Source organism: Podarcis muralis, chromosome 6, assembly GCF_964188315.1.
Source record: "Podarcis muralis chromosome 6, rPodMur119.hap1.1, whole genome shotgun sequence".
Taxonomy (NCBI): domain Eukaryota; kingdom Metazoa; phylum Chordata; class Lepidosauria; order Squamata; family Lacertidae; genus Podarcis; species Podarcis muralis.
In genome coordinates, this window is record NC_135660.1 from 97,814,046 (window position 1) to 97,828,586 (window position 14,541).

The 14,541-nt window shown below is 45.7% G+C and overlaps 1 pseudogene; it reads right to left on the reverse strand.

The window, feature by feature from the left end:
* Positions 1 to 4,115: 4,115 nt before the first annotated feature.
* Positions 4,116 to 7,886, reverse strand: LOC114597335 (uncharacterized; annotated as a pseudogene).
* Between the last annotated feature and the right edge of the window lie 6,655 nt (positions 7,887 to 14,541).

A 14,541-nucleotide genomic window follows, 5' to 3' on the forward strand; every position in this document is an offset into this window, starting at 1 on the left:
ACCTTCCAAAGAAAGGGAAAGAAGGCACTGAGAAATTACAGGCTGGTCTATCTGATCTTGTCGGCATCCATCTGTTTTGAGAGACAATGGAGTGTGCCTCCAGGGGTGAAGTGAAATCTCTGTGTTACAGCACTGAAGTGCCCTCCCAGGGCCACAAGCCTGGGCATTGTGTCTGGAGGTCCTGGACTGCCCTCTTTCAGCCTGGCTGAACTGGACCACAGGAAAGGAGGGCAATATGTTTGGCACCAACTGGGCTGCAGGAGTTGCTGGAGGGATGCGTACAAGGTGCCATTTTAGGGACTATACACTGGATTTGTGTAAGGTTTACTGCTTAACTCCTCCTTCTCCCAAATATATCCCGCAAGGCAGTGGATGTTTAGGACCAGAGTTTTCCTTCTTCTGGATGGGCTGTCTTCCTAGGTTGATGAGCCCCACCTGCCCCTCACTTCCCTCTACAGCATGTGCAGAAACTGCCTCCTTGACCACTGGCCCTGCCCACTCAATCTGACAGAGCCTGTCTCTGCATGCAGGGGAAGTCTCTAACTCACCACAGGTTTGAGACCCATCAGCTACCCTCACCTGGTTTATCTGGTCAGTCAAAGCTATTTCCTAAGGTGCTGACACCTTCTAGGAGCCACAGGTGAGAGCTGAATGACGGGTGGGGACCAAAGGCAGACAAACTACCCCAAAAGGAGCACAATGTGTCTCCCACCAGATGTAGTACCCACCCTTCGTACCCTATACACCCCACAATCTGATCTATACTAGAGAAGATTATAAAGCACCTATTTGTAAGCATATTGATAACAATGTCATGATTACTAGGAGCCATTATGGACTTGTCAAGAGTAAATCTTGCCAGATTAATCTTATTTCTCTTTTTGGTTGGGACACTAGGTTAGTGGATGTAGTTTTTCTTGATTTCAGCAAAGCAGTTGACAAAGTCTCATACATGCATTAGCAAACTAGTCATGCGAGGGCTAGGTAACAACACAGGATCTTAAATTGCAGGAGGGGGGATTTCAGTAGAATGTTAGAAGATATTTCTCAAAGGTGGTAAGAGTAGTTGAAGGGTTGAGTAGAGTAGTCATGGGCCTCTTCTCCTGGAGGTCTTTGAGCAGAAGTTGCTCTATCTGCGCTATCTCACATTTTCTGCGGTGAGCAGGGGACTGTAGGAGTGACCTGCAAGACCCCTCCATCTCTGTGAGTCTTTTCTTCAGCTCAGTTAGAATTATTAAGTTGAAGTGTCTCTAAGCAAGCAGGATTGATCACATTTACTATAAAGATGCTGCATCTGTGACCCAGTTCGGATCCATGGGGGACATTTCCCTATCTGCCAAAAGAGGCCTTGCCATTTGGATTGCTGTTCAAAATGTATTAGAGAAGGATTTAATTAACCTGAATACTCCCTACTTGTTCTACCAGCTGCTCCATCAGTTATGTGGTCCTTTTCTGGGTTTTCATGCCATTTCCAGATGCTGTTTTGCTTCAGCTTGCTGTGAGCCGGATTATTGCTTGATTCATGAGCCTAAGAGAGTGAAGAGACACCAGAACCAGAATTTAAAAAAAATAGTTTTGTAAGCTATGTGTCTTTGCTTTTCTGTTTATATGCATAAAATACTATTTGCATAAAATACCATTTGGTATTTTATGTGACTTGTTATTTTTATTTTTATTTATAGTTTAGAAATTATTTATTGTAATTGTTGAGAATTTCTGTTTAATTATTTTTTGCTGATATTAAATTTTATTGTGTATTAGTATATTCTAATAGAGTATTGAATATTGCTTTATTTGATATAAGATTTTATTTTAAAGTTATGTTTTTATTATCACATTTTCGTCTTAGTTCAGACTGTTGTAAAGTGTGCAATCTTTGTTGTGTCTTCATCTTGTAAACCACCCTGTGTATAGTAATATAGAAAAGTGGGTATGCAAATTAGAAGTGAAATGAAAAAGAAATGAGATGCTGGGAATCCTCAAATTTCCTTATCACTGCAATGGCACAAATGTTTCATTTGTGTTGTCACACAGTGAAATATACAGGGAATACACAAAACTTTTAGGAATGACTCATTTTGCCGGCCTCTGGTAGACGCATACTCAAATTCTGGTTGTATATTAGTGCCCCTGTTACCGTATTTTTTGCTCCATAAGGACCATAAAGCGCACCTAGTTTTTAGAGGGGGAAATCAGGGGGGGGGATTTATTTTTCCACCCCAGGGGCTGCCGGGGGAAGCCCGGGTTTCCCCCCCCCCCAGCCCCAAAGAGCAAAGAAGCTGTCTTGGCTTCCTCTTTAGCTGCGCGAAACCTCTCCAGCCGGGCAATACCCCCACCTCCCACAAAAGCCCACAGAAGCCGCGCACCCTTTAAGTAGCGCACGGCTCCTGCGGGCTTTTCTATGAGGAGGGAGAAGGGACTGACTGGCTGCGTCAGTCCCTTCTCCCTCCTGGGGAAAAGCCTGCAAGAGCCGCGCAGAGCTTGTGTGCGGCTCTTGGGGGCTTTTCCTGCCTCCCCCCCACCCCCCGCATTTGCTCCATAAGACACACACACATTTCCCCTTACTTTTTAGGAGGGAAAAGGTGCGTCTTATGGAGCAAAAAATACAGTAATTTTCAGGGACTGGCTGGAGGCAGAGGAGTGGTGGGAGGCACTAGCTGGGGAAGCCCAAGGGACACCCCAGAGGAGGAAGGAGCCAGGAGATTGGGGGTGGGGGTGGGGGGGAGGCAGGAAAAGCCCCCAAGAGCCGCACACCAAGGAAAGGTCAGAGGAGAAGAGTGGGGCGAGAAGTTGTTGGATGCTGAAGAGGCAATGGGATTTAGTGAGCAAGGAGAGCCTGTGTCAGGGGGAGTTCAGACTCATAGGCTGAAGCAGATGGAGGGTGAGGAGAGGCTGCAGAAGAATCCCAGGAGATCTATCTCTCCTTCTGCAACAAGCTCCCCTTGCCCCTTGTCTTCAAGGACGTGCAGGATGGTGCGTAAAGCCGAACAGAGAGTACAGGTGCCCAGGCTGCTTCGGAAACATCCATTGGGGAAGAGCCTTAGCGCTGGCAGAAGGAGGGCACCACCAGTTCTGGTAACTGCTCTATAGTGGCAAGACTTGCTGGAAAGTGATGTTGAGTTGTATGCCGTTAGTTCTTTGACTAAAGAGTTAACTTCTCTGACAAACTCTGCTTCTTTCTTGTGGACCTGCGTCTGACTCCAGCCCTGACACACATATGTACTTCATTCACAAATGCACTTTTGGAAGACTGCTCAGTAAGATCTTCTAAAAACAATGTAGATTGTTGTAGACCTGCTCTCCATTTTTATTAGGACCACTATACACTAACAGAGCCCCAAATTTAACACAGGGTTCTGCTTTAAGTGTAATCTACCTGCCACAGTATTTTTCGGTAGACTGCACTCCTTATGAAAAGACGTTCAGGCATATGACAGTGAGCCTGTTATTGCAGTTCTGCTCCAACAGCAAAGTCACAAGAAGTCTCCAGGGCAAAAGAAGGGGAAATAGGTGCTTATATGTTTTTCTATAAAATGTCAGAAAGCTGCAACAGAAGCTGTTCATTCCTCATTTAAAAAGCGTGCAAAGAAGTGAAGGAATGACATAAACAGAGTCACCTCTCCTCACACTGATGCCTTGAAGAGGTGCGCAACTGAGAGGAAAGATGTGGCCTCTGCCCCCCATAAAAAACCCAAACAGTTTACTATTCTTTGTGCAAGAAAAAGCAAGAGCCCTTAATATCATTCACAAGTTCCGATCCAGCAATGTCTTAGTCATCAATCCTATGCATCCTATTTACTCACATGTGCCTAGGACTGCAGCTTTACTAACTTATTGGGGTTCTAAACACAAAATCTGTTTGCAGAAAAATTATCGGGGAGGGATACGGGCAAGTGGATTGTTTTCAAAGCCACCAAATTTGTCTAATCTTTTCCTCCAAGCCACTGAATCTAGTGGCCATTGCCACAACTTCTGTCAGGGTGACTCATAACTTAGTGATGCAAGCAGGAAGTTTCTTCTTTCTTGTCTGTCCTGGCAGCTAATACCAATCAATTTCATGTGACACTTACGAAACATGTGTGATTGATTGATTATTGATTATTTCATTTCTAGGCTCAAGGTATGTGGCCCTTCCTCAGGCTGCCCACAGCTGTGTCCCATTCAGCTTCACTCTCCAAATCCAGTTCCAGGCGCAGGAAGTTTGTTGAATTTCCCTGGGGGTCCAGAGGATGGTGAAAGGGCCCTTCTCCACTCACAGCTCTTTCTGCACCCTGTGTCCTCTCCTCCTTCTCCAGCTCTCTCACTCTCTCTGTGTGTGTGTGTGTGTGTGTGTGTGTGTGTGTGAATTGTATCTCTACTCATCATTCAGTTACCCACTTTTTCTTTAAAGTGTTCGGTGTGGTGGGTGCCCCTCTTTGGTGCCAATGAGGGGTAACAATCATTTTAAACTTCTCAGAAATTAACAGCCAAGGCTACAATCGAATGAAGAAGAGGAAGGAGCCACAAAATCAAGGAGTGGCTTTTCTGGGAGCTCTGCACAGATACCCTCTTGAAATTCTCCACCCTATTTGTGGGCAAGAGATATTGGGGGGGGGGGGCATTTGACCATGTTGCTCAAGAGGGAAGAGCAGCACATATCAGCATCCCATTGAGCTCTCGAGTTCCTCATTTAAATTGCTTTGGTTTTTATTAATTGGATTGTTTCATGGTCTAGCTTTGTTATGGATATTTATATTTAATGTTTTGATAGGATTGTTTAATTGTATACTTTAATTAGAGCAGGTTTTTCTATTCTAATGTTTGTGTCCCTAGTTTTTATTCATTGTTAGACCACTTAGAAGCCTATTTTGGCATCAAGTATTATATATTTCATCAGCACTGCCACTCATATTGCTGAACAGCCAAGATGACTTACAGTTGAAAATGTTTCACTGGATCATTTTAAATGTGTTTGTGGGATTTGGGGAGGGGCGATACTGGTTTGCTTTGCTCTTGTTCTTATTATGTATTTTGTGTTTTACGGTATTTTTCTATTTTTATGCTGTGAACCACCCTGAGATCTTTGGGTGAAGGGTGGTATACAAATTTAATAAATAAATAAAACCAATAATAAAATCCTGTCCCAAATTAAAATAAAAGCACTGGCAGGATGGTTTTAGGGCCATAAGGTTATGGGAAACTCCTATGGCAGCCTGATGCTGACTAACTAGGAAACAGATGAGGCTTCCCTTTGGAAATGTTCTGTAGTCTGGTAAAAAACATTGAACAAAACACCATTAGGACCCAGGGACATTTCAAGAATACTTTAATTTTAATTTAAAACAAAAAACAAGCACCCACTGCCCAAGAGTTAGAATGCAGGCATGTGGGGAAAACAAGCCACATGAACATTAAGAAACCTAAACAATCATTGGGGAATAAGTATGCAACATTCCAGGAAGGAAAGATATTATTGCAGAAAAATACACCACTTGCCCCCAAAGCCACACGGCCCTCCTATTTTCATTTTAGAGCCAATTGTAATGGAAAGATCGGCTGTGGAGATAGTATTCTATGGTTTTTACCCTAAGAGATTCAGCATTCCATAAACCTCAATTTAGAAAACCTTTCCATGAAGTAAACATTTTCAGGCTTCAAAAAGCTTTCATCCTGATCCTTCCTGACAACAGCTCACGAGTTCACCACTTCCTTTCTCTCTCCTCCTAAGAGGCTGGGAAAAGGCACTGGTGGGATCTGAAGGGTATTAGGATCCAGAATGCCTGGACCAAGTTCCACAGGGCTGCTTCTTAAGGGAAGCTGCAGGAGCCAGTGCTACTGTGCTTGAGGGAGAGAGAAACAGGGCGCCTGGGAGAAGCAACGTCTGGTCTGAAGAAGCAAATTGGCAGCTCTTTCCCTTCTCAGGGAGGAGAGAAGCACGCAAAACAGGAGTGGACTACTTATGTAGGCTTTGTCTAAGAGTGAAAAATCTTCTCTAGGCAACATGCAAACATTAAACAGAAAGCTGAATTCGAAGCACAAGAAAAACACAGCAACAAAGTTCCAGCAGGCGCCCCATCAGTTCCACCCAGCTGGTGAGCCATAGCAGACCCGAGAACGCAGGAGGGAGGGAGGGAGGGAGGGAGTCCAGGCCAAAGGAGTTGCTCCTGACACTGCTTTTTCACGCCAGAAGCTGCTTCCAGACAGTGCCTGTCCACACAGTGGGCAGTTTTCAAACATCACAAGCCACACTCTGGGAAAGGCTAATTATGGATAACAACCTTGTTTCGTGAAGCAGGCATTCATTCTCGTTGGCCGGTGGGGGGTGGCATTTTAGTGCAAAACCTCTAGAGGCTGGGGAAGTCTATCCTATTCTCTCATTATTGTGCCTCATATACACACACAGCTGTATTGTGGTCCATATACCCAAATTTCACAGTACAACATAGTGTATATCAACAGTTTCCAAAAATTAAAAATCTTTATATAGAGACAAATTCTAAAGTGATTTTCACAGTAAAAGAGTACTGGTTTTATGTATGCAGGTTATCACACCTAAGAAGGTACAGACATTTATTATTATTCCTATATATACCACAGTGATGGTTTGATACAAGCAGCAATTCACAGGATTCACTCAACTGTTCTTTCTCGTGACAGAAAGCTTAGGCTTATTTTAGTCACTCCATGGACTAAATGTCAGCGCAAGAGGGTAGATTTTCCAATTACTTTTGTCCTGACAGAATCGCACCTCCCTTCTTCATTTAGCAGAATTGTCTGCCACCTGTCTGGGTCAGATGTTCCATATGTCTGTGAGAAAGAAGGCACGCCAGGCTGCTTCTTCCTGGACCAGTTTGTCATTTGGAAGGAATATCCTAATGAAAAGCTCAGTGAAAAGGGGGAAAAGAGGGTGAATAAAGAGGAGTGAGTGTGGGGAGGTCCTTTCCCCTGACAGGAAGGGCAGCACCAGGAAAGGGGGCGGGAAAAGCCTCTGGCCTCATCATGGCACCAGGGGCATACACCGCATCTTCTGCGTTAAAAGTCGCTGGGGGATGTGCTCTTGGGAGGGGGGGGGATGGAATCAACCAAAGAAATGAATGCAAGAAATCAAGATACTTACTCTGAGGTGGGGGAATCTTCGTGAAACGAGAAATGCTGCTGGCCACTACTTTCCTTTCTGCCTCACTTCCCCAAAGGGCGTAATATCGGAGGTCCTGCAGGAGGAAAGAGCGTCTCAGAGTCAGGGGCCAGTCTGGGCCAAAGCGGTCCTGTGCAAAGGGAAGTGAAAGCAGAGGACATACCTCTTTGTCCTCCTCCTTTTCTGCGCCCCCAAGAACAGCCTCCATTATCCTATGCAGGATAGCACTGACCATATCGCAGCTGAAACTGGAGAGAGAAAGGGAAGAGATTAGATGCTGCCTCCTCCAAGTTTCCCCCTTCTTCCTCCTGCCTGCTTTTGCCCACCTGGAGCTCCCCCTGGAGTTCTGCCCCCACGCCCCACAACCCCACCCACCCCAAAGACCCCACTCACCTCAGCTGAAGGAGGGCTTCCAGGGCCAGGCTCAGGGGCAGATCCAAGGGGCCAAAGATGTGCTGGAAGAGAGCAGAGGAGGAAAGTCAGCTCCTTCCGGGGGTCTCCAGATGGACCTGGGGTTGGATCTGTGCATCTTTTGACTAGCTGCCCCCCCCAGCCCATTCCTGCCCTCCTCTGTCCCAAAAAGGAGGGCCACTTGCTCACCTGATGCCACGGGCTGCTCCAGGCCTTGCAGGGGGGCCAGCCTGTTGCTGCGGCTGATCAGGCATCTTAAGCACCTGAACCTAGAAGAGATGAGCAGAGAGAGCGACTCAGAAGCCGACACCCCCAATTCTTGGGGGGGGGGAGGAGGGGCGTCTGACCCAATTCCATCCATCTCTCCGCAGTTCAGTGACCTGAAAGGGCATCACCAGAGCTGGAAAGAGGCAGCCCAGAGCACGAAGGGCTGGCAGAGAGAGAGGCCCCAAGTGCTCTGGGTTCAAGAGCTCCAGCCCAAAGGAAAGAAAAACATTGCCAGCTGTTAAAGAGCTGCTCTGCCTCATCTTCTCAGGACAGCCCTGCCCTTTCTGGAGCGAGAGGAGACCCCCAGGAGGGGCCTCCAAGCCTCAAGGTGTCCCAGAAGAGGAGCAGAACATGAGGAAGAGGGTGGAGTCTTCCTTGGAGCCAGAGAGACCCCCAGGAAGGGGGAGAAGGCCGAGGTCGTAGGGCAGCTAGAGAGATGCAAAATGGAGCCAGGCAGAGGTGTGGTGGTTGGAGGGCTGGACTAGGACACGGTAGAGCAGGGTTTGAATCCGCACACAGCCATGCAGCTCCCTGGTGGACCTTGGGCCAGCCTAGCCTACTTGGCAGGGCTGCTGTGAAGACAACAATTGGTGGCAGGGAGAACCACGAAGGCCACCTTGAGCTCCTGGGAGGAAAGTGGGCTAGGAATGTCCTCTTAAATGTAAATGATGAGAGGGGTGACATGCAGCGGTAAATTAATGCCGAGTCTTCTTCATAAACAGAATAAAACCTTTACTTGAGAAAATAAAGTTGTTCATAAACAGCATAGTCAAAGAGCATACACAGAGTGCTCAGAGCAGCTATCTGACTCTTCACAGAGACATAGTCTCTGATTAAGTGGCGTCCTGGAGCCACTCTGCCTGCAACAACACACTCAGGCACCATATTCTACTACTGCCAAGTGAGGCTCAGAGAGACTGGCTACTATTTATAGGGAGAAAAGAGTCATCACCCAAGATGAGTGACTTAGCAGGTTGCTTAACAGCTTGAATGGTTGTGTAGGCCTTGCCTTACTTCTTCTGCTCTCAAGAACCTTTGTCTCATGACAAGGGGAGAGAAAAGGGGAAGGCAGGGAGAGAGGGTGGAGGAGCTGAGCTCTCTGGAGAAGACTGGCCAGGTGGATTTCCAGAGAGCTAAGGCTGTGCAGGGGACCCCAGGAGACCAAGAGAAAGGGAAGGAATCTTACTGCACATCTTGTTCATGAAAAATTCCCACCCTCTCTCTAAACTGGCTAACTATCTAAAATGCCCACCCAAGCCTAACTCTCACCCCAACCCTAAGCCTAAGCCTAACCCCCACCCTAACCCTACACTTACCCCTAACTACTACTCTATGCCAAAATAAATATATACAAGATATATATACAAATATATACAAGACCTTGCTACCCCACTGCCAGGACCTCCATACACGCTGCTTGCGCCCCAGGAAGGTCGCTCTGGCGCTGCAAACACAGCAATCTAAAGAGCCAGTCAATTTCCTTCTAAGCATCTCACATCTGCTGGGACCTAAAGCAGCAAGGGACCTCTGGCCCATCAACACTTAATTTAGAGTGGCATTTAAAAGCATCCTTACTTCGGGATTTCATTTAGGTGTGGGAGCTTACTTTGCCCAGCAAGTAAACAGGCAAGGGAGGTGGCTGAGGAAAGGAAGGAAGGTCTATGGAAAGGAAGAGGAAGCAGGAAGAGTTGGGGTTGCGCTGGCCTTGAGGAAGAGAGAGAACAAACACAGGGAAAGGGGGAAAGAAACCAGGCTGGAGAAGACCTAAATGGAGGGAGTCAAGCGGGGGGGGGGGGGGGAGAGAGAGAGAGAGATGCAGCAAGGTCAGCTGGGAAGAGGAAAGGAAGTTTGGACTAGCACTTGCCTACCCATGCTCATGCCCATTCACTGGCAGAGGAAAGGGGGGCAGGGGGAGCGCACCACCCCCTGCACCATCGGGGAGGGGGGTAGCATCACGGCTGCCACCTCGGTCACACGCCGTGCACCCCCTCACCACGCCGGGTGGCACGCCCCGGGATGCACCACACGCCCCCGGAACACGTGCCAGCCATGCCCCCACCTGCTCTCCACCCCCGGTGTCATGCAGCTTCGCCACTGTGCCCATTATCTGCCCAGCATCTCATCACAAATAGCGGAAGGGCACAAAAGAAAGCAAGAGTGTAAAACTATTACTTTTTAAACATTATTTTTCCATTTCTGAAAAATACTTGCAACAAACACTCTCCATATACCCCACCCCCAAACGTTCCATTTAACAGTGAGGAATTATTAACCCCAGCTTATTGTCAAATGTTTGGTGTTTCTAGAATATAGATATATTCCACTGAGTCAAGTCTCAGTAATTCTCTTGTAAAGTTTTAGCATCTGTTCCCTTAAAAAACTCATTTGGTTGTGCTGTCAGTTACACTCAGTGTCAAATTTTGATGGGTTGTGGGCCCTGGAAAGTTTTAATAAACTTGCTTACCATAAAATCTTATCAAGTGACAAAGAAAGCCATTTCCTAGTTATTGCCTGTAGGAGAAAAGAACAGTATTGTTTGTTTCGTATGTGATATTTAATCCACTTCAGAGGAGAAGGAGGCAGACAAGTTTATGAAACATTACCTTTTTGTTGATTTTTCTCATAGTTAAATACGCTCCAAGAACTTCATTTTTCTGGACAACCTAAATTCTGCCATTTATGACATGCAGACCTGGGCATTTTACACACCTTTAAAAAAAAAAACCACTTGCCTGACCCTGGGGCTGAGGCGCCTCTTCCTGTGACTTGTATAGTTGCCAATTACCAATTAATACAAATGCAGTGGTACCTCGGGTTACATACGCTTCAGGTTACAGACTCCGCTAACCCAGAAATAGTACCTCAGGTTAAGAACTTTGCTTCAGGATAAGAACAGAAATCGTGCTCCGGCGGCACAGCGCAGCAGGAGGCCCCATTAGCTAAAGTGGTGCTTCAGGTTAAGAACAGTTTCAGGTTAAGAACGGACCGCTGGAATGAATTAAGTACTTAACCCAAGGTACCACTGTAAGTGACAATGCCTTTTGTACTTCCTTGCCTATTATATAGGGATGGATCTGTCTTGTCTTTGATTGTTTTCATCATCATCCAAGGGTGGTCCTGCAGAAAACGTTGTCAATCAAAAAGTGGAATAAACATTCCTGTAGCAGCACATCAGGGAGAGGACTAGAGGAGAATGTCTTCCCAAGAGGCATTTGTGTTTCATCTGTTGAGATTTTTATTATTATGGCTACATAGGGAGCATTAAAAATGTTGTCCTTTGTCTGCAGAGTGATGGAAGAATTCTACCATATGATTTCGCTGAATGTATAGTTCTACTATTGCATCTCTTCCTTAGCTCTTCCCAACTAGTGGATCCAGTCTAAAAAGCCCTCTACTGTTTCCTTTTCTACTTCTTTTTAAAAAAAATGGATAGGGTTATCTGTGCTTTCTCCATAATTGTCCACTTCACAAACAGTACAGGGAACTGGGACCAAGAATGGCCACAGAATGTGCCACAGAAGATCAGTGCTGCTGCCAAGGATTCCCTTCCAGTTTTATAATCCACCTTCTAAAGGTTAACCTGGTGTGTGTCCAGAGGCAAGAGTTGGTTCTTACATAGAAATCCATTAATCATGGCAGAACCTCCTGCTGCACAAGCAAATGAAGATATATTTCTAAGCACTGTGTGCAGCGTGTGAGAATTAATTATAGTTTTATGTTACTAAAGTTGGCCAAAGCCTCAAGCTTCATACTGTGAAAATTAACAGTAGGTTCTTTTCTTACAGCTGCTTCAAGTGGAATTCTTACAGATGTTTCCAGCAAGAAAAAATCAGAGTAAGTTACAGCTTGCGCTGTGTAATTATCTGAAGCAGTTCCTCTGTCGCTTCAGCTCTGCTATTAGGAACAAGAAACTTTACTTTGTGGCTATCATTCAGTAGGCACCTACAACTGTTTTACAGACATCTTTTTATAGACTGAATTACTTGCTTTTGCTCCACTTGAGTATGTAGAAAGGATTCCCTCCCCCAATAAGTAGACACACACACAAACATTGTTGTTATTAAATGTGGGGAGACTGGGATAAAACTTCTGGAGGGATAGCCCCACCATTTAAGAGAATAAACTCAATCGGGCAAGTCCCCCACGGAGCAAAAGACTCCCAGGAAAAATTGTCTTGGGGAAGCAAACATGGCTGCCCTCAATATTTAAATGACGGCAGTCATTTCCCCCACTGTACAATTCTCCCTGAGAGCAGCAGAGCATCATCAAGTCCTGTCATTCCCAGGGGAATCTGCAGTATTGCATGGAAAGTATGTGGTGGCAAGGAGTCTTGCACCCAAGCCGTTTCAAGCTCTGGGTGACCAGATTAGCCATTGTTATGTGTTTGTAGGACTTGAACCCTTTTAGAACAACAGAGAGAATGTAAAGGAATCCACAGAACAGTGGCAGGGATGCACAATCCAATCTGGTTCCTTGACCTAGATCAAAATCAGGCAATTGGGTTATATTAAGAGCTAGATGATAAATTTGACCTGCCTGTGAAAGACCAGGCCAGGAGCAAGACAGCTGTGCTAAATTCTAGGGTGTGAAGCTGGTCAGCGTGGAGAAGGAGGAGGCTGAAATATTGCAGGCATGGTATACTGCTTTGTTGACCCATGCAATGGTAGGAGGCTCCAAGCATTTATCCAGAGGCATCATACCACGTGTCTTTCATTTTCTGCTGAATTGCTCCTATATCTGAAGCTTTCTTTAGACTAGGAATGGCTAACCTGTGCCTCCACCAGATGCTGCTGGACTCCAAGTTTTATCATCCCAGGCCACTGACTATTCATGAAAGACCACAGGATCCTTATCCCTGCCTTTGGCAATCCTTTCCATAGTTGCCAGTCCCCGTTTCTGTTTTACAGCAAGAAGCTGGGACAGAGCAATAGGAGCTCACTCCACGCAGATTCAAACCACAGACCTTCCGATCAGCAAGCCCAAGAGGCTCAGTGGTTTAGACCAAAGCACCACCTGTGTCCCTCCTAAAAAAGTCCAGTAGCATAGGCTATCTCATTGCCACAAAAACTAGGGAAGCGGGATGAACTTGTTTTACTTATAATAGTATATCTGATATTAGTTTAAGGGGGCAGATCTCAAGTACGGTATATATTTCCAACTCAGATTTGCTTGCAAAATTTGAATTTTATGGAGTTTACTGTATATTCAGTATTCCTGATTGCAGATGGAGGGATTCTTAAGAGGGCAATGTGTCTATATTTATACTGGTTGCCTCGTAATCCATCAAGAGGTTTTTAAAATATCATTCAGTGTCTGGCTCATTCCAAAAGTGAAATATACAAATGTAGTGAAATTCAAAACATCATGCAAAGAATTTGGGGATTTTCCTACCCAATTTGTGCAAAATATCCTTTCAGATTTAGCTTCTCCCATTGCTCAGAAAAATGAAGATCATCGTTCTCACTGATTTTGTGAATCTACTTTCCTCTCCTACTCTCCTTTTCTCTCTCTCTCCTATCTTCCTCCATCAAGAAGTCATTTTTCATTCTGACAGGATCATAGATCCTCACAAAAATGCAGGCACTCTCAAACTTTTGAGAGATGCAGATGCAGTCTGCTGCCATCCTGACTCCACACCCTCCATACTGTCTCCCTTATCAAATGTTGACTGATAGAGAGGTCTGTGCTTGCTTCAGTATGAGTCAATGTGAAGTTCTTTATTTTTGCATTTCACTTTATAAGACTAGGCTGGCCCCCCACCCCCACCCCCACCCCAGCCCTACCCTCTTTGGGTGACATTCTGTAGGCAGTGCAACATCTCCTTTCTCCCTTTGTAGGCAAGACAAATAGATTTAATGACTGGCCAAAGGCTCAGGGGCTCAAATGTTTTGCAGCAAGCGCAAAATATGGTCTGAAGCTCAACATCAAAAAAGAAAACCGAAGATCATGGCCACTGGGCCCATCACCTCCTGGCAAATAGAAGGGGAAGAAATAGAGGCAATGAGAGATTTTACTTTCTTGGGTTCCATGATCACTACAGATGGTGACAGCAGTCACGAAATTAAAAGACGCCTGCTTCTTGGGAGAAAAGCAATGACAAACTTAGACAGCATCTTAAAAAGCAGAGACATCACCTTGCCGACAAAGGTCCATATAGTTCAAGCTATGGTTTTCCCAGTAGTGACGTATGAAAGTGAGAGCTGGACCATAAAGAAGGCTGATTGCTGAAGAATTGGTGCTTTTGAATTCTGGTGCTGCAGGAGACTCTTGAGAGTCCCATGGACTGCAAGAAGATCAAACCTCTCCATTCTGAAGGAAATCAGCCCTGAGTGCTTCCTGGAAGGACAGATCCTGAAGCTGAGGCGCCAATACTTTGGCCACCTCATGAGAAGAGAAGACTCCCTGGAAAAGACCCTGATGTTGGGAAAGATTGAGGGCACAAGGAGAAGGGGACGACAGAGGATTAGATGGTTGGACAGTGTTCTCGAAGCTACAAACATGAGTTTGACCAAACTGCGGGAGGCAGTGGAAGACAGGAGTGCCTGGAGTGCTCTGGTCCATGGGGTCACGAAGAATCGGACACGACTGAACAACAACAAAGCTGCCCAGAGTGGCTGCGGAAACCTAGTGAGATGGGCAGGGTATAAATAATAAAATTATTATTGTTATAAATAATAAAGTTGTTGTTGTTGTTGTTGTTGTTTACTGAGCTGAATCAATAGGATCCAGAATGCAGCAGTCTGATTGGT